This window comes from Panthera tigris, chromosome X (genome assembly GCF_018350195.1).
Source record: "Panthera tigris isolate Pti1 chromosome X, P.tigris_Pti1_mat1.1, whole genome shotgun sequence".
NCBI classification, from domain to species: domain Eukaryota; kingdom Metazoa; phylum Chordata; class Mammalia; order Carnivora; family Felidae; genus Panthera; species Panthera tigris.
In genome coordinates, this window is record NC_056677.1 from 59,133,180 (window position 1) to 59,158,854 (window position 25,675).

At 38.6% G+C, this 25,675-nt stretch overlaps 1 protein-coding gene across 1 annotated transcript in view; it reads right to left on the reverse strand.

Moving 5' to 3' along the window:
* Positions 1-25,417, reverse strand: part of LOC122230420 (doublesex- and mab-3-related transcription factor C1-like) — a 33,501-nt gene extending 8,084 nt beyond the window's left edge. The window contains exon 1 of the mRNA XM_042975169.1: positions 25,349-25,417. The gene's annotated coding sequence lies outside the window, so the exon portion shown is untranslated. The remainder of the gene's footprint in view (positions 1-25,348) is intronic.
* Between the last annotated feature and the right edge of the window lie 258 nt (positions 25,418-25,675).

Below are 25,675 nucleotides of genomic sequence, written 5' to 3' on the forward strand. Positions count from 1 at the left end.
AAATTAATAGTCCGACACTCAACCAATGGAGCCACCCAGGTGCCCCATCAGGGTCAGGGTTTTCTAGTCTCATAGACTGAGTTGGGGAATAGTTTCTCTTTTCTACCCTCTGGGAGTTTCTGTATAACATTGGGGTTATCTGTCTTGATTCTTTTTAAAACTTGGCCACTAAACAGCTGTGATGCCTGTTTTCTTTACTTTTTTTTTCTATTGTACTGTGGAGAATTTCAAACATACACAAATCAGGTTTGTATACAAACTTACAATCTCCAGGTTCATTACAGCAGAACTGTGTTCCTGGAACTCTACCTTGCAACCATCAGATTCCAAACAAGCCAAAGGGTTTGTGAAAACAGAATGCTCAGCTCTACATCTATAGTCTCATATTAAAATATCTGGGGTGGAACCCAGAGTTTGCTTTTCTGACAAGTTCTCTGGTTATGCAAATGCTGCCAGGTGGGGAATCACACTTTGAGAAACATTGTATATACAAGACAGAATGGTGAGGGAAACCATTACTGGACTGCAACCATTAACAACTCATACCCAATTTCATTTCATATGGACCTTCTCCCCTCCCTCTCTTCCAGATTATTTTCAAGAAAATACCAGAAATCATCCTACCTTATTGCAGAATACTTCACCACATAGCTTTAAAATATGAACAATCCATTTTCTTCAACTTTCTATTTTCAAAACGCACAAAGTTGAAGAGTGAACATTCTTTTACCTAGATTTCATATTATCCCATTGTTTTATCTCTCCTTTTTTTTTCTTTTGCTTAACCACTCAAGTTCCAAACGCTTCATCCAATTACTTCAGAATGGACATTCTCTTGTCTAGCCATATTACTGTTGTCAAGTTGAAGAAATTTAACAATGACATGATAATATTATCTAAGTCCATACACAGCCCGTATTCAAATATATCCTTTTGAGGGTCGACAATTCAATCAAGTATCATACACTGCATTCAGTTGTCATGTCTCTTTAGTATCTTCTGGTCCCAAACAGTCCCTCAACTTAGATCTTCCATGATAATATTTTCCAAGAGCCTAGACCTGTTTACTTTAAATGTGTCCACAATACGGTTTTGCTTGATATTTTCCACTCATTTAGATTTCTTTTTAACATTTTTGGCAAGAATATTAAATAGGTGATGGGTAGTTCACTTTACGTCACATCTGAACGCTCTGAATGAAGGTCAGTTTGTCTAGCTATAGGTGCTGCTCTTGGCATTACTCAGTTTGATCACTCACTTATGGTATCGTTGGAGAGATCACTCCATCGTAAAGGTACCTTTGTTCTTCTGTGACTTATAAGAAGTCTGTAGCATGATATTTTGATACCATGTGGGTATTCTGTTCCTTCCCCACAAAATTTCACCTCTTGGCCTTAGTTTTTGTCCCTGGTTCTTGTCTGATTTGATTATTATTTTGTGGTTGAGAAATGATGACTTTCTATTGCTGTCATTCCTTTCTACTTTTGTTGACGTACATTTTGCTGTGAAGATGAACATCCCATCTCCCCACCCCCACCCTGTTGCTGCTGTTGTGTTTGCAGCAGCAGAGGAACATGAAAAGCCACTCATCTGTTGTGTTCAAAGAAATATAAGGAGAATAATGTGGAAAATATTAAGAGACATGTAAACAAATTTAAGATGAATTTGGTAAAAATTTCTCTAACAGTCCAAACAGAGCAACAGAATTTATTGCCTGAAGTTAACAACAACAAGAACAAGATTTTTTAAAAATTGAGAGAAGCTGAGTTATAAATTTGGCCATCTATAAAACAGTTTGGCTCCTTTGTGTGCACCTTCTCTCTCTCTCTCTCTCTCACACACACACACGAACTTTTTAGGTAGACACATGCTTAAAAATATAAATAAGAAACACTGTTTATTTCAGTTACAGAATGTATGTTAGAAAATCGTGACACCATATATTAGAATTTACAAAAAGAAGATCTTCAACCAAGTCTACATAATACAAGACCTTTCCAACAATGTGAAGGAGGAATTTATTCAAAATCTGAAAAAAAATTTCAAATACCTTATTTTTACCATTACCTGAGTCATGAGACACGAGACCCTGGCCAATTAATACCTTAGGTACATTTTATCTCCAAGGACTTTCCAGTTAGCAAGGACATGATTTGTAGCTTAAAGAATGGAACTTATGGTGCGGAGCTGTGGAATCTTTTCTATCACTTAGAAAAGAATTTGAGCTAAGTACAAGAGATATTACAAAAAATAGTTTCTGTCATGAAGGACCATAGTCTAGCTATTATGCTGGAAAGCAATTCTCATTGTTGTTTTAAATCAAGAGTCCGATGTTTCTCTTATTCTTCTTTCCACTGTATGATACATATTGAGAACATGGATACATAGCTTTCTAAAATAGACTATATGTAAAACATCATGGATATAGTTATTAATGTCATTCAGTAAATATGTACAAATGCAGTGATTTCATTGTAGCTTAACTTTGTCATTCTTGCTAGAGGTTTGTAAGTTTTATGGATCTTTTCAAAGAACCAGATTTTTGTTTCATGGATTTTCTCTATTGTTTTCTGTTTTGTATTTCATTGACTACTGGATTTAATCTTTACCATTGCCTTCCTTCTGCTTGCTTTGCTCTTCTTCTAGTTTCCTGAGGTGAGAACTTAGATTATTGACTTGATGCTTTTCCTTTTACTTAATGTAAATGCTTAATGATGTAAATTTCCATTTCAGCAATGCTTTAGCTCATCCACATATTTTGATATGTTTTGTAATCATTTCTATTCAGTTCAATTCATTTCTTGATGTGCTGGAACATTTTCTCTTTAGTCCATGGATTGAGTGGCCTCCTTACCACTGGGTGTTAAAATCATTTCAGCAGGGATAGGGAAGTCTCCTTACTGCCTGGTGGAGGTATAGTTCCAGAATCTCCACGTGATTGATTTCCACTAACATAGGAGGGGCAGAGTGGCCCCTGTTTCTGCCAGTCAAATATGGAATTCTAGGCTTCCCGTTAGACCTTTGCTGGTTTGAGCGGGGTCAAAGCCATAGTTTGTTCTGTTGTGTTTGGCTGAAGTGGAGCAGTTATTGTCAAAGGGTTTTCTGTCTTGCAAGGCTGCCACTTTTCTGATCCTTATGCTGGAGACAGCAGGCTTTTGTTGCAGCCATTTTGTTGTTCTCATTGTCATCCTTGTCATCATCATTGGTTTGCTTATGCCTTTTGTCATTTCTGGGTAGCTGCCTTCTTCAGCTCAAAGTCTGGGATATATGGCACAGAAAGAAAACCAAGGGAACTCACCATTGTGTTCTTCCTTTGGTTCTGAGATCCCTAATTGTTCTGCCTTCTCTTCTCCACTTTGCAGAGTCCTATGTTTATTTTATACATGGTGCCCAGGCTTTTAGATTGTAGTGGTAAGAATAGGGAGATGTACCTCTACTCTATCTTCCCAGAAGCATAAATATCTATATGAATTTAATTATAAGTACTGATTTTTCACGTGTGTTTGGATTTAAAATTAAATTTAAATTCAATTTTAATCCAACTTAAAATAATTGAATTTTAAGTGAAAATTAAAATTAAATATAGCTTTTGAATTCAATATGTTTGTCTTTGATCAGAAACTCTAAGTTTTGCAAAAAATAAACACATCTACCTGATAAGGTATTTGAAAAATATATCCCAAATTGCATGCGCTTTGAAGAGATAGGAATTAACATTCAAAAGACTCCCAGATAAATCAGGCATAATTAAAACAGTTCCATTGTAGGTAAAACACAAATTTTAGGTCAGAATCATAGTTTCATGGGGAAATTTCTCAGTCCCTCAACTTTGGATGTTTTCCCCAATTTCTAAGGTATATCCACTTCATTGAGTTAATATTCAGAAACATATTTCAGCTTCAATAACCAAATATGAGTATTCCTACAAAAGCTGTTAAAATGACAATTAGGAAATTCAGTAGATGTGGGAAATTTGTCACTTGGTAAATTCATTAATTTTAGGCGAGTTGATTTTGTTGCTACCCAGCATCACAAAACATAACAGGGAGAATCCTGGACAAAGGGGGCTCTTCTCCTGGCCATCATCCATCTGTGCAAGCACATGGAGGGAGGAACTCATTGTTGGCCAAATGAGGCAAGTGGATTCTGAATCTCTTAATTTGGATTACTATAATAGCTTTTGTGTATTTGTGGCATTTCGGAGGCCTATCGATAGTAATTAGAGCTAATATTTTGGGGGCATTAGTTATTTGCCAGACAGTGCACTAAATGTCTACAAACAGTGTCACATTTAACAAGCCCTCCTCCCATTATTACCCTCAGTTTTGCAAATTGGAAATCTGAGGCTGAGAGAGACTAAGTAATTTGCCCAGCTAAGCAGTGGTTAGAACCAAGTTTCAAATTAAAAACTGTCAAGAGACTCTTAATAACTGAGAACAAACTGAGGGTTGATGGGGGGTGGGAGGGGGGGAGGGTGGGTGATGGGTATTGAGGAGGGCACCTTTTGGGATGAGCACTGGGTGTTGTATGGAAACCAATTTGACAATAAATTTCATATTTAAAAAAATAAAAATAAAAATTGTCTATCTTATACAATTGTCATTTGTGGGCTCTTGACATCTTTACAGGCATCTTTATCCAAGGTCCCAGAATACCTTGAGTAATCAAGCCCTGAACACACCGGCTGTATGTTAGCAGGCATCTCTTGCAGTTCAAAGGGTTTCACATAAATAGACATTCATTGTATGTAAACTCAGATTTTAGGTTACTGTTGGGAATCTTTGATCAATGACTGAGTGATATTTGTTAAATATGCAGAGACTGATTCAGAGGGAGAAACGTGGAGCTATATTTCCATACTGTGGTGTGAAGAGTAGTCTTTTGGGCCTCTTCTACGTTTTAAACAGAAGCCTATCAATAACCAGCAGGGCAGTGGGCTGCATCAATATAAACATAAGCTATTTCAGTGGAAAATACTAACTTGGTGCTATGGAATTATGAAAACCATAATTAGTTGTTCAAACAAATCTTTGTTTCTAACTCTTCCTATGGGAGATCTCTGCAGCCCCTCATCTACATTTTCATTCACTAGAGTCTCTCAGCTTCCTGAACGGATTACGGATGAAGTTAGCTGTGACCAGAGATATTAGTCCAGGCTTGCTGCCAAATATCCAGGTGAAAATCTGGTTTTATTTAAGACATGGTGGCCAAAAATAACTCCCATTGAACTGAAGATATAATTTGGTGACCAGATGCAGGTGTGGCAATCATTGTGTTTGAAATGTTCCAGTTAAATTGATGGTTTTTCAAGAGTGACAACTTTGAGATGAAAGATGGTGTCTTATACATCTTTGCTCCTACAGCTCCTGTTGTGGTCCTTTTCACATGGTCGGTGACCAAGAAAAGTTCTCTCTTGAGAGACATGTAACTGCCAAGCACAGCCACAAACACCCTGTTAGACAAGCACAGTGAAAGGTTGTACTGGAAGCCAGCCAAAACTGGCAGAAGAACCTCTGAAAATTCTGTCCTCCCTAAAAGTCATGAGAAAACTGGCAGAATTTTCAAAATCAATGTTTTCAGAACTCTGGAAATTCACCAAAAGCATGCAACACCATCAGGTATGTTTATTCTAGAGAAACAGATGAATCTCAGTAGGAAGAGTGAGTTATGTGGCATATCAACTGGCCCTATTCCCATGTTCCTCTATCCAAGGCTTCTATGGTAGCCTTGAATATGGATGGCCTGCAGTCTCAGTGAAAACCAGCAGCCTGGCAGCTGCCACAGGGAGCAGAATGGAGATGGGCCTCCTGCAAAGTTTCACTTCCAGGGAATTGTCATTATATGACCTGTATGGTTGGTTCTGGATGACCCCACTTGCATGGCTGTCTGTATTTGCACTGATTCAGAGCTTGCCCATTTGAAATGTCTTTTCCCTGGGGGCACTTGTCAAAAACATGTAGGGGCAATTGTTTAACCTTGCAGCTGCCTCAGGCAGTAGACAACACATGGGGGCATACAATAGGTAAACCAAATCCTTAAAAACACTGAGCAGTAAGATGTTCACAGGGACTTTAAGAAGTTGTGACATTATCTCAATTAATCTTTGACAAAGCAGGAAAGAGTATCCAATGGAAAAAAAAGTTTCTTCAACAAGGATACTGGACCACTTTCTTACACCATACACAAAAATAAACTCAAGATGGATGGAAAACCTAAATGTGAGACAGAAAACCATCAGTCTTAGAGGAGAACACAGGCAGCAACCTCTTTGACCTCAGCTGCAGCAACTTCCTACTAGACATATCTCCCAGAGGCAAGGGAAACAAAAGCAAAAATGAACGGTTGGGACTTCATCAAAATAAAAAGCTTCTGCACAGTGAAGGAAACAACAAAACTAAAAGGCAGCCTACAGAATGGGAGAAGATATTTGCAAATGACATATCTGATAAAGGGTTAGCATCCAAAATCTATGAAGAACTTAGCACACTCAACACCCAAACAAGAAATAATCCAGTGAAGCAATGAGAAGACATGAATAGCCACTTTCCCACAGAAAACATCCTGATGTCTAACAGACACATGAAAAGATGCTCAACATCACTCATCATCAGGGAAATATCAAAACCATGATAAGATACCACCTCACACCTGTCAGAATGGCTAAAATTAACCACACAGGAAAGAACAGGTGTTGGTGAGGATGCAAAACAAGGGGAGCCCTCTTACACTGTTGGTGGGAATGCAATCTGGTGCAACCACTCTGGAAAACAGTGTGGAGTTTCCTCAAAAAGTTAAAATTAGGGGGCGTTTGGGTGGTTCAGTCGGTTAAGCGTCCAACTTCGGCTCAGATCAACGATCTCATGGTTTGTGAGTTTAAGTCCCACGTTGGGCTCTGTGCTGAAAGCTCAGGGCCTGGAGCCTGCTTCAGGTTCTGTGTTTCCCCCTCTCTCTCTGCCCCTCCCCTGCACGTGCTCTCTCTCTCTCTCTCTCTCTCACACACACACACACACACACACACATAAATAAACACTAAGAAATTAAAAAAAAAATTAAGAATAGAGCTATCCTACAATCCAGCAATTGCACTACTAGGAATTTACCCAAAGGATACAAAAATCCACATTCAAAGGGGTATATGCACCCCAATGTTCATAGCAGCATTATCAACAGTAGCCAAGCTATGGAGAGAACCCAAATGTCCATCGACTGATGAATGGATAAAGAAGATGTGGTGTGCCTTTCAGATAAAGGCAAATATAATATGATTTCACTCATATGTGGAATTAAGAAATGAAACAGATGAACATGGGGGGGGGGGGAAGACAGAGGGAAACAAACCATGAGAGACTGTTAAATTAGAGAACAAACTGAGCGTTGATGGAGGGAGGTGGGTGGGGGTGGGCTAGATGAGTGATGGGTATTAAGGTGGGCACTTGTTATAATGAGCACTGAGTATTGGATGTAAGTGACGAATCGCTGAAGTCTACTCCTGAAACCAATGTTGCACTGTATGTTAACTAACTAGAATTTAAACCCAAATTGAAAAAAAAAGAGCTGTGACCTTATCCCTATGAATCCGGAAGGCCAGACACATTCCTAAGACCACAGCATGCTCCAGAAAGATCCAAAAAGTCTCTAAGCTCTCAACTCAGGTTTAATTTGAGGGTCTGAGAAGGCAGAAATGAAAGCCTGCGTGGCTGAGTGTGGAAGGCATGCCCAACATAAACACGTCACTCACATGTCAAAGACTTTTTTTAAATTTTTAACGTTTTTTATTTATTTTGGAGACAGAAAAATTCAGAGCATGAGCAGGGGAGGGGCAGAGAGAGAGGGAGACACAGAATCCAAAGCAGGTTCCAGGCTCTGAGCTGTCAGCACAGAGCCCAATGTGGGGCTCAAACTCACAAGCCGTGAGATCATGACCTGAGATGAAGTCGGATGCTTAACTGAATGAGCCACTCAGGCGCCCCAAAAGACTGAGTGTTTTAACAGTTACAAGCATTTAATCTCTGCCCAATCATTAGTTAACCACTAAGCTAGCCGAGCAGTGAATTCAGTGGCCATGTACAACAAAGGATACAGAATTTACAGAAGCAGTTCAGAAAAGTTACAAAACAAATGACAACAAAAATACCAACAACAGACAGCAACAATGAAACCTGGAGAAGAGGCAGAATCTGAATTCCAGAGTCACCACGTTATATTACTTAAAATGTCCAGCTTTTGATAAAAGCCTATCAGATGTGCAAAGAAACAGGAAAGTATGGGACATACACTGGGATACCCAGACATTGGATTTACTAGACAGAGACTTTAAGTCAGTTATTGTAAATATGTTCAAACATCTAATGGAAGCTGTGTCTTATGAATTAAAGGGAAGTATGAGAATGATGATTTATTAAGCAGATATATCAACAAAGAGATAGAAATCATTTTTAAAATATCAAACAGAAATTCTGGAGTTGAAAATATAATAACTGCAATGAAAAATTCATGATACCAGCTCAACAGAAATTGCATTTGGGGTTAAAAAGAATCACCAAACGTGGAAGTTAAAGCCAATTGAGATTGTATAGTCTGAGGAAAAGAAAGAAAAAGTAATGAAGAAAAATGAACAGAGCCTCAGAGACCTTGTAGGATGTGATAAAGCACAACACTTATGCACAGTGAGAGTCCCTGGAGGAGAGAAGAGGAGATAAAGGGAAATAAAGACTATTAGAAAAATATGGGGCACATGGGTGGCTCAGTTGGTTAAGTGTCTGACTCTTGATTTCGGCTCAGGTCATGATCTCACAGTTCGTGAGATGGAGCGCAGTATCGGGCCCTTCGCTGACAGCACGAGCCTTCTTGGGATTCTCTCTGCCTCTCTTTCTCTCTCTCTCTCTCAAAGTAAACTTAAAAAGAAGTAAGTAATGGCCCAATACTTCCCAAATTTTACTAAAATTATGAATCTAGTGAAACAAAATGATTGAAAACTCCATGGAGGATAGACTCAAGGAGAGCTGCACCTAGAAACAGCTTAATCAAACTCCTGAAAACCAAAAGCAATGAGAGAAGGTTGAAAGCAGACATACAAAGCAGCTCATCACATACAAGGGACCCCCAGTAAGATTAACAGCTGATTTCTCATCAGAAACCATGGGGAACAGAATATAGTGGGAAGTCAAAATGCTGAAAGAAAAAGACTGTCAGACAAGAATTCTCTATCCAGCAAAACTAGCCTTCAAAAATGATGGTGAAATAAAGCCATTCTCAGGTAAGGGAAAAACTGAGTGAATTTATCACTAGCAGGCCTGTCTTACAAGAAATGTTAAGGGGGAAATCCCCCAAAGACACTAGAGAGTAACTCAAATCCACATGCAGAAATAGAGAGCATCACTAAAGTTAACTAGGCTGGCACTTATAAAAGACAGCATAAACATATTATTGTTTGTAACTTTCTTCTGACTTTACCCGATTTAAAACACAAGTGCATAGAGCAATAATTATGGAACTATCTGGGTGGACTTTAAAGGTATAAAGATGCAATTTAAATGACAATAATAGTACAAAAGAGCTGGAGAGTCCAGAGGTATAAAGATCAAAGTTTTTACATAGTATTGAAATTAAATTGGTATTAATCTGAGTTAGATTCTTTTTCAATTAAGATCTTAATTGTAATTTGTGAGGCAACCACTAAGAAATAATTCAAAATTGTAGTAAACAATAAAAACGGTATGAGAGAAAATATTTTTAACACAAAGTGGTACCTCAGTGGTGAGAGAGAGAAACATGAAAACATGAGGAAAAAAAATGACAGTGGCAGACATAAATCATACCATATCATTAATTACATTAAATGTAAGTGGAATGAACATGAAAAGACAAAGCAGTTATTGGCAGAATGTCATGCAGATAAAAAGCAGAATGGTGGTTGACAGGGATTGTGGGAAGAGAAGGGGAATGGAGAGTTAGTGTTTCATGGGTACAGAATTTCATCTGGGGGAAATGAAAAGGGTCCGGAGATGAATATGTTGATGGTTGCACAACAATGTGATTGTGCTTAATGAAACAAAGATGTATGCCTAAAAATGGTTAAATGTTAAATTTTACACCATGCATATTTGACTGCAATTTATAAAAAGGAAAAAAAGAAAAGAAAAGAAAAGAAAAGGCATGCCCTGCCCATTGTCTGGGAAAGTAAATATTTTAACCTGGCCACACACCCCAAACTGATCTACAGATTCAATGAAATCTCCAACAAAATTCCAGCTGACTTCTCTGCAAAAATAAGTAAGCTGGTCCCAAAACTTTCATGGAAATTCAAGGATTCAAGAATAGCCAAAGAAACCTTTAAAAAGAAGGTTAAACTTGGATGACTCACACTTCCCAATTTCAAATCTTACTACGAAACTCCAACAATGAAGACAGTGTGGGTTTAGCATAAGGATTGTTATATAGATTAATGGAATAGGATTGAAAGTCCATCAAAACATTTTCACACTTACAGCCAGTTGGTTTTCAAACAGGTGGCAGGATAGTTATATGGGGTAAAAAGGAGTGTTTTCAACAAATGTTGCTAGGAGAACTGGATATCCACAAGCAAAAGAATGAAATTGGACCCAATCCTTATTTTACTCCCTATACAAAAATTAATTCAAAATGGATCACAGACCTAAATATACGAGCTAAAAGTGTAGAACTCTAAGAAGAAAGCATAGCAGTAAATTTTCATGATAGGTTTAGGCAGCGTTTTCTTATACACAACACCAAAAGGCCAAGGTACACATTAAAAAGAGATATAATAAACTTCATCAGATTTTATTTATTTATTTATTTTTGAAGTCTTTATTTTTTTATTTTTTTTCAATATATGAAATTTATTGTCAAATTGGTTTCCATACAACACCCAGTGCTCATCCCAAAAGGTACCCTCCTCAATACCCATCACCCACCCTCCCCTCCCTCCCACCCCCCATCAACCCTCAGTTTGTTCTCAGTTTTTAAGAGTCTCTTATGCTTTGGTTCTCTCCTACTTTAACCTCTTTTTTTTTCCTTCCCCTCCCCCATGGGTTTCTGTTAAGTTTCTCAGGATCCACATAAGAGTGAAAACATATGGTATCTGTCTTTCTCTGTACGGCTTATTTCACTTAGCATATCTACCCTATGACCCAAGGGATTACAGGAGTACTGATGCATAGGGGCACTTGTACCCAATGTTTATAGCAGCACTCTCAACAATAGCCAAATTATGAAAAGAGCCTAAATGTCCATCACCTAATGAATGTATAAAGAAATTGTGGTTTATATACACAATGGAGTACTATGTGGCAATGAGAAAGAATGAAATATGACCCTTTGTAGCAACGTGGATGGAACTGGAGAGTGTTCATCAGATTTTAAAAACGCTATTTCCTGCAAATAATGCCATGAAGAAAGTGAAAAGAGAACTTGCAGAATGGGGAAAGTATTTGTATCCAGATGATATAAATTAGTTTTACAAACCAATAATAAAATATATAACCTCATTGAGAAATGAGGAAAACATGTGAATAGTCATTTTCCCCAAAAGATAGAGAAGTGGCCAATAAGCACATGAAAAGTGGCTTGATGACATTCGTCCTTAGGGAAATGCAAATTAAAACCATAGTGAGGACCTACTTTACACCCACTAGAATAGCTAAAATAAAAAAGATGAAAAATCATTGTTGTTGAGGATGTGGAAAAATGTGAACCCTCAAACATTGCTGGTTGGAATGTAAAGTGGTGCATACACTTTGGAAAAGTGTCTGCCATTCCCTCAAATATTAAACACAGGGTTATCATGTAACAAAGCAGTTCCAGTCCTGGGTATTTACCCGAGAAAAATTAAAATATATATCCACACAAAAGCTTGCATAAGATTCCCCCAAAGTGGAAACAAACCAAATGCCCATCAACTGATGAATGGATACATAAAATGGGATATATCCACACAATGGAATGTTATTTGGCCATAAAAACAAATGAAGTACTGAAAAGCACTCAGGAAGATGATGGAGCAGAAAGATAACTGAGTTCACCACCTCCTTCAGACACACTGAGGCAACAACTACATGTATTGCAACTCACTCTGAACATGACCTGAAGACTGGAAGAGCAGATCTTCCACAACTAAAGTCATAAAGAGAAGTTTACATTGAAAAGAGTAGGAAGGGCAGAGATGCAGTCAGGAACCAAACCACCAGACGGGAAGGATATCACAAGTACAGAAGAGTGGAGGAGCAAAGGAGTAAAGGGATCAAGCCCCAAATTGAGCACCCCTGGCCCTTGGGACCTGCCCTGAGAAGACAACTCCCCATAAAGTCTGGCTTTAAAAATAAAAAATCAATGGGGCTTACCTCGAGAAGAGCTGGATGGCTATGGGAAACAAAGTATGTGCTCTTTAAGAGTTAGTATACCATATCACTTGGCATGAGACAAAGCACAGAAGCATCGGTTTGAAAAATACCTGGGTTATATGTGAAGGAGATTTATTGACTAATTTTAGGATGTGTGCTGGAGGCAGAGGGATCTGTAGGAGCTCTCTTTGGGATGGAAGTGGTGGTGAGCACCATTTTTCTTGCCCTCCTTCAGCCTAGACAACCATACACTTGCAAAAGCTGGGTTTGACACTCTCCATCTATCTTGCTAGTACCACTTGTCCTGCCCCAGCATTCACCTGCAGACCACCTCATTCAATCTTCCTGCCCCAGCAAGTGCCCTTCTTGCCATACTGGTGAGATATTATAAAGTTTATTATTAAAACTTATTACATTTTAAAGTTCATTATTAAAATTTATTAATATTCTAAAGTTTATTATAGTGATGGCTGCACAACTCTTAAATATGCTCAAATAAATTGAATTGAAAAATTTAAATGAGTTAATTGAATGGTATGTGAATTATATCTTGATAAACTGTTCTAAAAATGGGGAATTGAAGCTATTTAGAGCCAAATAATATTGAGTGGATCATCATAAACACATCTTCACGAAAAGAAAGGTTAGTTAAATGAAATTCTGCAGTCAGAAGTAAAATGATACTACATGGAAACTTGGATTGGCCAAAAAGAATGAAGGAATAAAACACACACACACACACACACATATATATATATATATATATATATATATATATATAATATTTTGTCATTAAAAATTATAAAAGATAATTGTCTATTTATAACAAATTAATATGAAAGGGTAATGGCATTTACAACTTACATAGAAGCAAAATATATGCAAAGGATGCTCCAAAATGCCGGAGGAGGAAATTTCATTGTATGTGAAATGGTGTCTATTATTTGAAGATAGAGTATGATACATTAAAGGTGCATACTGAAAGCCCAAGAGTAGCCACTGTAGTAAAATATAATAGTTATAGCTAACATAAATGCGAGGAACAAAGAACAGAGAACAAATGTGACAAATAGTAAGCTACTATCAAGTTTGTGGTTTAAAAAAATGTATTGATAATTACACTAAATTTAAAGGACCTACACACTGGAAGAAAACGGTTTGGAAGGAGTTCAGTTTCCAGTTTGGAAGAAATTTAGATGTATACTATATACAAATATGCAAATAGATTAGAAATGAATAGGTGAAAAAAGGGTATACCATACAAATACTAATTGAGAAACAGCTGAGTGTGTATATGATTATCAGAGAAATCATACCAAAGGATATAACCAGAGGCAAAGTTGTATATTCCATGAAGACAGAGCCTGTGTTGGGTCTTAACACAAGTCTCAAGAAGTTTACAGGAGCTGAAATCATACAGAGCAGGTTTTCTGAGCTGTAACAGCATTAAACGAGAAAGCAATAACATAAACATAGTATAAAAATCCCAAATTACTTGTAAATTAAGCAGAAAATATTTTAATAACCCATAGGCTGGAGAATATATCACAAAGGAAATTACAAAATATTTTTAATTGGAATGAAAATGAAAGCACAGCATAACAAACAAAATTTGAGGGATGCAGATATAGAGTGGCACTTAGAGGAAATTTTATTGCACTAAGTTTTTATATTATAAAAGAACAAAGGCCTCAAATCAATATATATAATATAGAAGAAGAGCAAGGTAAATGGAAGGGAAATAAGGTCCATTAAAAAGAGGATAGATAGATAGATAGATAGATGACAGATAGATAGTTAGATAGAAATCTCCAGGTACTGTCCTTAAAGAAACACATGCATCAAAACTACTAGATCAAGAGTTTAAAAGAACTCTTTTAAATATGTTCAAAGAGCTAAAGGAAAATACAGATAAAGAACTAAAGGAAATCATGAAGATGATATATGAACGAAAGGCTAATAGCAACAAAGATAAATTAGTTTTTAAAGTGCCAAACAAAAATTCTAGGGATGGAAAATACAATGGGTAAAATGATAAATTCACTAGAGGGTTTTCAACAGCAGACTCAAATAGACAGAAGAAACAATCAATAAACTTGAACAGAGTTGATTTGAAATTACTGAGTCTGAGGAGCAAAAGGGAAAAAGAATGAATCAAGTTGAAGAAAGACTAAGGGGCTTCTAGTATTTCACCAGGTGGAACAATATATGCATTACAGAAGTTCCAGAAGGGTTAGGGAGCATGCAGAGAGATTATTCAGAGATAATGGCTGAAAACATACCAAATTTGAAGAAAGACATAACTACTCAAATCCAAGACACTGAAGGATCCAAGCAAGATAAACACAAGGACATCCACCCCAAGACACATTGTAATCAACCTGTCAAAAGCCAAGGACAAAAAGAGAATCTTCAAAAGAGCAAGAGAAAAGTGGTTCATTATGTATAAGGGACCCCTAAGAAGACTATTAGCAAATTTCTCAGCAGAACCCTTGAAGTCCAGAAGGTAGTGAGATGATATATTTAAGTCCTGAAAGAAAAACACTGTCAACCAAGAACACTATATCCAGTAACACTGTTCCTCAAAATGACAAAGAAGACGTTCTGAAAGAAACAAAAGCTGATGGAGTTCATTACCACTAGGCCTGCCATCCAAGATATGTTAAAGGGAGTCCTTCAAGTGGAAACTAAAGGACTCTAGACAGTAATTTGAAGCCATATGATAATATAAATTATCCAGTAAAGGTAAATATATGGGCACATAAAAACGTATGTTATTGTAATTTTCATTTGTAACTCTATTTTGTTTTCTATAGAGTATGAACGACAAATGCATAAAAATAATAAGCCCATGTCAATAGGTACATAATATATAAATATAAAATTTGTGAGGCTGGGCTCACCGCGTGTCCTGCTGATCACTTAGATTCCACCTACACCTGCCTAACTAACCCAGAAAACCACCAGAAGACTAGCAGAACGGAGTATCCGGAGCCAAGCGCAGACGAGAGGCCCATGGAAGAGGGTAGGAAGGGCGGCGAGGCGATGCGCGCTACACGGACTGGTGGGAGGGAGCCGGGGGTAGAGGGGCGGCCCGCCGGCCAAGCAGAGCCCCCGAGTCTGGCTTGCAAAAGCGGAGGGGCCGGACGGAGTGTGTTCCGACAGCAAGCGCGACTTAGCGTCTGGGAGGTCATAAGTTAACAGCTCTGCTCTGAAAGCGGGAAGGCTGGAGGACAAAGGGAGGGAGAGTTGCTGAGCCCCGGGACAACAGAGCTCAGTTTGGCGGGGGAACAAAGGCGCTCGCCAGCACCATCTCCCTCCCCCATCCCCCAGCCAAAATCCCAAAGGGAACCAGTTCCTGCCAGGGAAATTGCTTGCTCCACGCAAACACCCAACTCTGTGCTTCTGTGGAGCCACCCCTCCAGCAGCGGGTCTGACTCCCTCCCGCTGCCACAGGGCCCCTCCTGAAGTGGATCACCTAAGGAGAAGCCAGCTAAGCCTGCCCCTCCTGCCCCCGTGCACCTTGCCTACCCACCCCAGCTAATACGCCAGATCCCCAGCACCACAAGCCTGGCAGTGTGCAAGTAGCCCAGACGGGCCATGCCACCCCACAGTAATCCCGCCCCTAGGAGAGGGGAAGAGAAGGCACACACCAGTCTGACTGTGGCCCCAGCGGGTGGGCTGGGGGCAGACAACAGGTCTGACTGCGGCTCCGCCCACCAACTCCAGTTATACACCACAGCACAGGGGAAGTGCCCTGCAGGTCCCCACCACTCCAGGGACTATCCAAAATGACCAAATGGAAGAATTCTCCTCAGAAGAATCTCCAGGAAATAACAACAGCTAATGAACTGATCAAAAAGGATTTAAATAATATAACAGAAAGTGAATTTAGAATAATAGTCATAAAATTAATCGCTGGGCTTGAAAACAGTATAGAGGACAGCAGAGAATCTCTTGCTACAGAGATCAAGGCACTAAGGAGTAGTCAGGAGGAGCCGAAAAACGCTTTAAACGAAATGCAAAACAAAATGGAAACGACGACAGCTCGGATTAAAGAGACAGAGGAGAGAATAGGTGAACTAGAAGATAAAGTTAGGGAAAAAGAGGAAGCTGAGAAAAAGAGAGATAAAAAAATCCAGGAGTATGAGGGGAAAATTAGAGAACTAAGTGATACACTAAAAAGAAATAATATACGCATAATTGGTATCCCAGAGGAGGAAGAGAGAGGGAAAGGTGCTGAAGGGGTACTTGAAGAAATTATAGCTGAGAACTTCCCTGAACTGGGGAAGGAAAAAGACATTGAAATCCAAGAGGCACAGAGAACTCCCTTCAGATGTAATTTGAATCGATCTTCTGCACGACATATCATAGTGAAACTGACAAAATACAAGGATAAAGAGAAAATTCTGAAAGCAACAAGGGATAAACGTGCCCTCACATATAAAGGGAGACCTATAAGACTTGTGACTGATCTCTCTTTTGAAACTTGGCAGGCCAGAAAGGCTTGGCACGAGATCTTTAATGTACTGAACAGGAAAAATATGCAGCCGAGAATCCTTTATCCAGCAAGTCTGTCATTTAGAATAGAAGGAGAGATAAAGGTCTTCCCAAACAAACAAAAACTGAAGGAATTTGTCACCACTAAACCAGCCCTACAAGAGATCCTAAGGGGGATCCTGTGAGACAAAGTACCAGAGACATCACTACAAGCATAAATCATACAGACATCACAATGACTCTAAACCCGTATCTTTCTATAATAACACTGAACGTAAATGGATTAAATGCACCAACCAAAAGACATAGGGTATCAGAATGGATAAAAAAAAACAAGACCCATCTATTTGCTGTCTATAAGAGACTCATTTTAGATCGGAGGACACCTTTAGATTGAGAGTGAGGGGATGGAGAACTATTTATCACGCTACTGGAAGCCAAAAGAAAGCTGGAGTAGCCATACTTATATCAGACAAACTAGACTTTAAATTAAAGGCCGTAACAAGAGATGAAGAAGGGCATTATATAATAATTACAGGGTCTATACACCAGGAAGAGCTAACAATTATAAATGTCTATGCGCCGAATACTGGAGCCCCCAAATATATAAAACAATTACTCATAAACATAAGCAACCTTATTGATAAGAATGTGGTAATTGCAGGGGACTTTAATACTCCACTTACAGAAATGGATAGATCATCTAGACACATGGTCAATAAAGAAACAAGGGCCGTGAATGGTACATTGGATCAGATGGACTTGACAGATATATTTAACTCTGCATCCCAAAGCAATAGAATATTGCACCTTCTCGAGTGCACATGGAACATTCTCCAAGACAGATCACATACTGGGTCACCAAGCAGCCCTTCATAAGTGTACAAGAATTGAGATCATACCATGCACACTTTCAGACCACAATGCTATGAAGCTTGAAATCAACCACAGGAAAAAGTCTGGAAAACCTCCAAAAGCATGGAGGTTAAAGAACACCCTACAAAAGAATGAATGTGTCAACCAGGCAATTAGAGAAGAAATTTAAAAATATATGGAAATAAATGAAAATGAAAATACAACAACACAAATGCTTTGGGATGCAGTGAAGGTAGTACTGAGAAGAAAATACATTGCAATCCAGGCCTATCTCAAGAAACAAGAAAAATCCCAAATACAAAATCTAACACCACACCTAAAGGAAATAGAAGCAGAAGAGCAAAGACAGCATAAAGCCAGCAGAAGAAGAGAAATAATAAAGATCAGAGCAGAAATAAACAATATAGAATCTAAAAAAACTGTAGAGCAGATCAACGAAACCAAGAGTTGGTTTTTTGAAAAAATAAACAAAATTGACAAACCTCTAGCCAGGCTTCTCAAAAAGAAAAGGGAGATGACCCAAATAGATAAAATCATGAATGAAAATGGAATGATTACAACCAATCCCTCAGAGATACAAACAATTATCAGTGAATACTATGAAAAATTATTTGCCAACAAATTGGACAACCTGGAAGAAATGGACAAATTCCTAAACACCCACACGCTTCCAAAACTCAATCAGGAGGAAATAGAAAGCTTGAACAGACCCATAACCAGCGAAGAAATTGAATCGGTTATCAAAAATCTCCCAACAAATAAGAGTCCAGGACCAGATGGCTTCCCAGGGGAGTTCTACCAGACGTTTAAAGCAGAGATAATACCTATCCTTCTCAAGCTATTCCAAGAAATAGAAAGGGAAGGAAAACTTCCAGACTCATTCTATGAAGCCAGTATTCCTTTGATTCCTAAACCAGACAGACACCCAGTAAAAAAAGAGAACTACAGGCCAATATCCCTGATGAATATGGATGCAAAAATTCTCAATAAGATACTAGCAAATCGAATTCAACAGCATATAAAAAGAATTATTCACCATGATCAAGTGGGATTCATTCCTGGGATGCAGGGCTGGTTCAACATTCGCAAATCAATCAACGTGATACATCACATTAATAAAAGAAAAGAGAGGAACCATATGATCCTGTCAATCGATCCAGAAAAGGCCTTTGACAAAATCCAGCACCCTTTCTTAATAAAAACCCTTGAGAAAGTCGGGAAGAAGGAACATACTTAAACATCATCAAAGCCGTTTATGAAAAGCCCACAGCTAACATCATCCTCAATGGAGAAAAACTGAGAGCTTTTTCCCTGAGATCAGGAACACGACAGGGATGTCCACTCTCACCGCTGTTGTTTAACATAGTGCTGGAAGTTCTAGCATCAGCAATCAGACAACAAAAGGAAATCAAAGGCATCAAAATTGGCAAGGATGAAGTCAAGCTTTCGCTTTTTGCAGATGACATGATATTATACATGGAAAATCCGATAGACTCCACCAAAAGTCTGCTAGAACTGATACATGAATTCAGCAAAGTTGCAGGATACAAAATCAATGTACAGAAATCAGTTGCATTCTTATACACTAACAATGAAGCAACAGAAAGACAAATAAAGAAACTGATCCCATTCACAATTGCACCAAGAAGCATAAAATACCTAGGAATAAATCTAACCAAAGATGTAAAAGATCTGTATGCTGAAAACTATAGAAAGCTTATGAAGGTAATTGAAGAAGATATAAAGAAATGGAAAGACATTCCCTGCTCGTGGGTTGGAAGAATAAATATTGTCAAAATGTCAATACTACCCAAAGCTATCTACACATTCAATGCAATCCCAATCAAAATTGCACCAGCATTCTTCTAGAAACTAGAACAAGCAATCCTAGAATTCATATGGAAACACAAAAGGCCCCGAATAGCCAAAGTAATTTTGAAGAAGAAGACCAAAGCAGGAGGCGTCACAATCCCAGACTTTAGCCTCTACTACAAAGCTGTCATCATCAAGACAACATGGTATTGGCACAAAGACACATAGACCAATGGAATAGAATAGAAACCCCAGAACTAGACCCACAAACATATGGCCAACTCATCTTTGACAAAGCAGGAAAGAACATCCAATGGAAAAAAGACAGTCTCTTTGACAAATGGTGCTGGGAGAACTGGACAGCAACATGCAGAAGGTTGAAACTAGACCACTTTCTCACACCATTCACAAAAACAAACTCAAAATGGATAAAGGACCTGAATGTGAGACAGGAAACCATCAAAACCCTAGAGGAGAAAGCAGGAAAAGACCTCCCTGACCTCAGCCGTAGCAATCTCTTACTCGGCACATCCCCAAAGGCAAGGGAATTAAAAGCAAAAATGAATTACTGGGACCTTATGAAGATAAAAAGCTTCTGCACAGCAAAGGAAACAACCAACAAAACTAAAAGGCAACCAACGGAATGGGAAAAGATATTTGCAAATGCCATATCGGACAAAGGGCTAGTATCCAAAATCTATAAAGAGCTCACCAAGCTCCACACCCGAAAAACAAATAACCCAGTGAAGAAATGGGCAGAAAACATGAATAGACACTTCTCTAAAGAAGACATCCGGATGGCCAACAGGCACATGAAAAGATGCTCAACGTCGCTCCTCATCAGGGAAATACAAATCAAAACCACACTCAGATATCACCTCACGCCAGTCAGAGTGGCCAAAATGAGGAAATCAGGAGACTATAGATGCTGGCGAGGATGTGGAGAAATGGGAACCCTCTTCCACTGTTGGTGGGAATGCAAATTGGTGCAGCCACTCTGGAAAGCAGTGTGGAGGTTCCTCAGAAAATTAAAAATAGACCTACCCTATGACCCAGCAAAGCACTGCTAGGAATTTACCCAAGGGATACAGGAGTGCTGATGCATAGGGGCACTTGTACCCCAATGTTTATAGCAGCACTCTCAACAATAGCCAAATTATGGAAAGAGCCTAAATGTCCATCAACTGATGAATGGATAAAGAAATTGTGGTTTATATACACAATGGAGTACTACATGGCAATGAGAAAGAACGAAATATGGCCCTTTGTAGCAACATGGATGGAACTGGAGAATATGATGCTAAGTGAAATAAGCCATACAGAGAAAGACAGATACCATATGTTTTCACTCTTATGTGGATCCTGAGAAACTTAACAGAAACCCATGAGGAGGGGAAGGAAAAAAAAAAAGAGGTTAGAGTGGGAGAGAACCAAAGCATAAGAGACTGTTAAAAACTGAGAACAAGCTGAGGGTTGATGGGGGGTGGGAGGGAGGGGAGGGTGGGTGATGGGTATTGAGGAGGGCACCTTTTGGGATGAGCACTGGATGTTGTATGGAAACCAATTTGACAATAAATTTCATATATTGAAAAAAATGAAATAAAATTTGTAAAATCAATCATATAAAAATGGAGGTTAAACTGTAAAGGGCTAGAGTTTGTGTGCAATTGAAGTTAAATTGGGATTAATTTAAGATAGATTGTTATACTTCAGGATGTTTTATGCAATCCCTGTAGTAGGCACAAAGAAAATATCTATTGAGTGTACACACAGAAAAACAAGAAGAAATCTAAATGTGAAACTACAAAAAGTAACTAGACATAAGGAAGAAAGTAATGGAGGAAATAAGGGACAAACTATAAGGAATACAGAAAACAAATAACGAAATGAAAAAAAGTGTTTCCCTACTAGCACTTACTTTAAATGTTATTAAATGCATTAAACTCTCCAACTAAAAGACATAGATGGGCAGAATGGATTTTTTTAAATGATCCAACTAAATGCTATCTACTGGAAACTCACTTAAGGTACAAGGACACATAGAAGGTGAAAGTGAAAGGATGGGTAAAGATTTTCCCTGTAAATAGTAACTAAAATAAAAGGAGCTATACTGTCAAAAGAGACAAGGAAGGTCATTTTATAATGATAAAAGGGTCAATGAACCAGGAATACATAATAATTATAACCATATTTGCACCAAATATCAGAACTCCAAAATATATGAAGAAAACATGCACAGAATTGAAGGAACACATGGTCAGCTCTACAATGATAGGAGACTTCAATAGTCACTTCTAGTAATGGTTAGAACTACCACGCAGAAGATCAAAAAGGAAATGCAGGACTTGGACCACCCTATAGAACAATTGTATCTAACAAACATACAGAGAACTCCATTCCAAAACAAACAAAAACATACACACTTTTCTCTAGTACATCTGGAACATTCTCCAGCAGAAACCTTATGTTAGTCAACAAAACAAGTATTAATAAGTTTCAAGAGATGGAAATCATGCAAAGCATTTTTCCCAATCACAATGGAATGAAACTAGAAATTAGTAGCAGGAGAAAAACTAGAAAATACACCAATATGTGAAAATTGAATTTGTAATTCAAGATTTTTTTCATAAAGAAAACTTCAGTCCTAGATAGCTTCGCTGGTGAACAGTATCACACATTTAAAAAAAAGAAAAGAAAAATACTAGCAGTCCTACAGAGCTTTTCCAGAAAATCCAGGAGGAACACTTGCCAGTTCATTTCATGAGGGCAGCATTACTTTTATACAAAAAAATAAAAAATAAAAATGGAAAATGACATTACAAGGGAAAGAAAGCACTACAGACCAGTATCCCTGATGAACATAGATGTAAAACTTACTCATGAAATTTTAGAAATTTGAATCCAATGATATCTGAATGGTATAATCCATGACCAGGCACAGTTTTTCCTAGGAATACAAGGTTATTTTATTTTATTTTATTTTATTTTATTTTATTTTATTTTATTGAGAAAGAGTGAAAGCACCCAAGTGGGGGAGGGGGCAAAGGGAGAGAGAATCTTAAGTAGGCTCCATGCTGTGTGTGAAGCCCAATGAGGCTTGATCCCACGACCTTGGTATCATGACCTGAGCTGAAAGAAATCAAGAGTTGGACGCTCAACTGACTGAGCCACCCAGGCACCCCCAAGGTCATTTTAACATTTAAAAACTACATCACTGCTTTGCCATACTAAGGGAATGAAAGAAAATTAATGATTATCACAATATGACAGAACAATCATTTGATAATATAGAATATCCAATCACAATAAAAACATCTAGTAACTTAAGAGCATAAGGGAGCATCTTCAACCTGATAAAGTTAGTCTACCAAAAAAACCTGCTGTTGGCATCATACTTGATGGTGAAAGACTGAATGCTTCTCCCATAAGTTTAGAAATATTGCAGAATGTCCACTCTTACTGTGTCAATTTGACATTACATTTGAGGTTCTATTTGATGAGATAAAAAGAAACAAAAGGCAAGCAGATAGAAAAGGAAGAAAGTCAAAACTGTCTTTATTTTCACAAAGCATGATTGTCTATAGAGAAAATAGTAATCTAGGGGGAAAGAAACTCAGAAATCATCTCCCAGATCTAAGAAACAATTTAATAAGGTCGCAGGACAGAAAGTCAATATAACAAAAAGTCCTTTTTATTCCAAGATACCAGAAACAAATACCTGGAGATAGAAATTTTCTTCAATGCCACTTATGATAGCAGTAAAATAAATAGAATACCTACTGAGAATTTTGGTGTAACCTGTGCAAGACTGGTACACAGATACCTATAAAATATTGCTGAAAGAAATTAAAGAAGTGTTCAATAAATGGAGATATGTTCATGGATCAGAAGACTCAAAAAGTTTTAAGATGACAATTCTCTAGTAATTCATCTAGGGATTTGTCATAATCATAATCAAAATGAAAAGCAATTTCTAAAACTCATATGGAAATGCAAAGGACATAAAATAGCCAAGGCCATTTGGAAAAGAACAGAGATGGAGGACTTACACTACCAAATTCCCTGACTTAATATAAAGGCATGGTAACCATGACAGTGTGGTATCATCATAAAAATAGACATATGGATGAAAGGATAAAATAGAAAGCCCAGAAATAGACTTAACTATATATGGTAAGTTGATGTGTGACAAAGGTTCTAGGATGATTAATTTATCAAATAATTAAGTAATGCTGCTGGGAAAAGTGTATCTCCATATGGAAAAAGAAAGCACAAGCAAACTTCAGTACCTCATGCTATATGCAGAAATTAACTCAGGGGCGCCTGGGTGGCTCAGTCGGTTAAGCCGCCGACTTCGGCTCAGGTCATGATCTCGCGGTCCATGAGTTCAAGCCCCGCGTCGGGCTCTGTGCTGACAGCTCAGAGCCTGGAGCCTGTTTCAGATTCTGTGTCTCCCTCTCTCTGACCCTCCCCAGTTCATGCTCTGTCTCTCTCTGTCTCAAAAATAAATAAACGTTAAAGAAAATTAAAAAAAAAAGAAATTAACTCAAAATAAATCATAGATCTAAGTGCAAATTGTAAAATTGAAGATCTGCAAGACAACATGAGAGAAAATTTTGTGTGTCGTGAAGTTAGGCAAAGGTATCTTAGGTAGAACATTCATTCAAAAAGTATGAATCACAAAGGAAAAATAATCAATGGACTGTTGTCAAATCTAAATACACACACACACACACACACACACACACACACACACACACACACACACCTTTTGCTTCTGAAACCCCAGGGTTCAGTACCTCTGTGTGGCACAATTTTATACTCCTCATGACTGACCTTGACTTCTACTTAATCCCCAGAACAGGGTCTACTGATTTTGCAGTTACAAAAACTCACTTTATTGCCCTGGGATCCTGCTTGCGAAGCACTCCTCTTTCTCTATTTCCTGGTCAACTTTTTCCCTCACTCATTTTAGGCATGCCTCCTCTGGGAAATCTCGAAGACTCTATTCTAATTCCCAAGGCTGGATGGTTGTCACTTCTTGTTCCTCCCATAGCCATGTAAAGTTACTTCCATTGTTCTCTACTGTAATCATCCTTTTCTTGGCTTCTCTCCCACAGAGTGGCTTGAAGTAGCAACCCAGCTTCATTCATTTCTATGACCCCAGGTCATGGCCCATTGATAGGCTCCCAGAGAAGATTAGCCCTGTATCCTCACAGCTATGTAAGAGATGCTTTCCTAAACAATGCTATTTCTCAAAAACCAAATAAAAGATTCTGAGCCCACCTCATTCCTCTTTCCCATCCAGGTACTGTTTGCAAGGGAGTTCCCCTGAATTCAGTGGCACAGACTCTCATAGTTCTTAGTGGTAAAAAGGGGGCATAACTACACAGCTTCACTTGTAACCCAAGTGTCAAAGATGAAATTTCATATGGCAGAGGTAGGCAACGATGAGCTCTTACCTTAATTATTCTGCTTTCAACTTGGCCCAGCATAGCAGCCCCCCCCACCCCCGTCCCTCACATTTTCCAAGCTCTCTAGGCCTCAAACCACCTGTCCATTACCCATCAGATGCTGATTCACAGCCATGGCATCTCACATAACCCTCTGAGAGGAAAAGCTCTGCTGTTGATTGGACTATGGATGCCATCACCTAGCTCACCCTCCTTGCTTTGATAACTCGTTTGGACCCATACACCTCCCCAGAGCTTTGATGTACGTAATCTTATGAATCTCTCCCATGTAGGGAAGGCCCAAATGAACACTCCTGTCTATGGCATCCCCACCAAATGACAACTCACCATCTGCCTGAACACCTCTGATTTTTCGGTCAGCAAGTAGAAACCTGGCTTGAGCCTGCTGGGAAGTTCAGAGAAAATAAGAAAAAGAAAAAGACTCAGGAGGGGTGGGAGTAAAGACTCAGGAACAGAGGGGATGTCACATGCCAGAAATGTATCCACTGCTTGAGCACAGTGCACTCAGCTGTGGGAGGGAGGAAGGACAGGACAGGGCCAGAGGGGCTAGAGGGGCGTGGAGGGGCCAGGCCCTTAGCCTGTTTGCATGAAGCAGAGTGAGGAGTTCAGCTGGTCTCTTCAAGGAAGTCCTGTCCATCACTTCTGGCACATCAC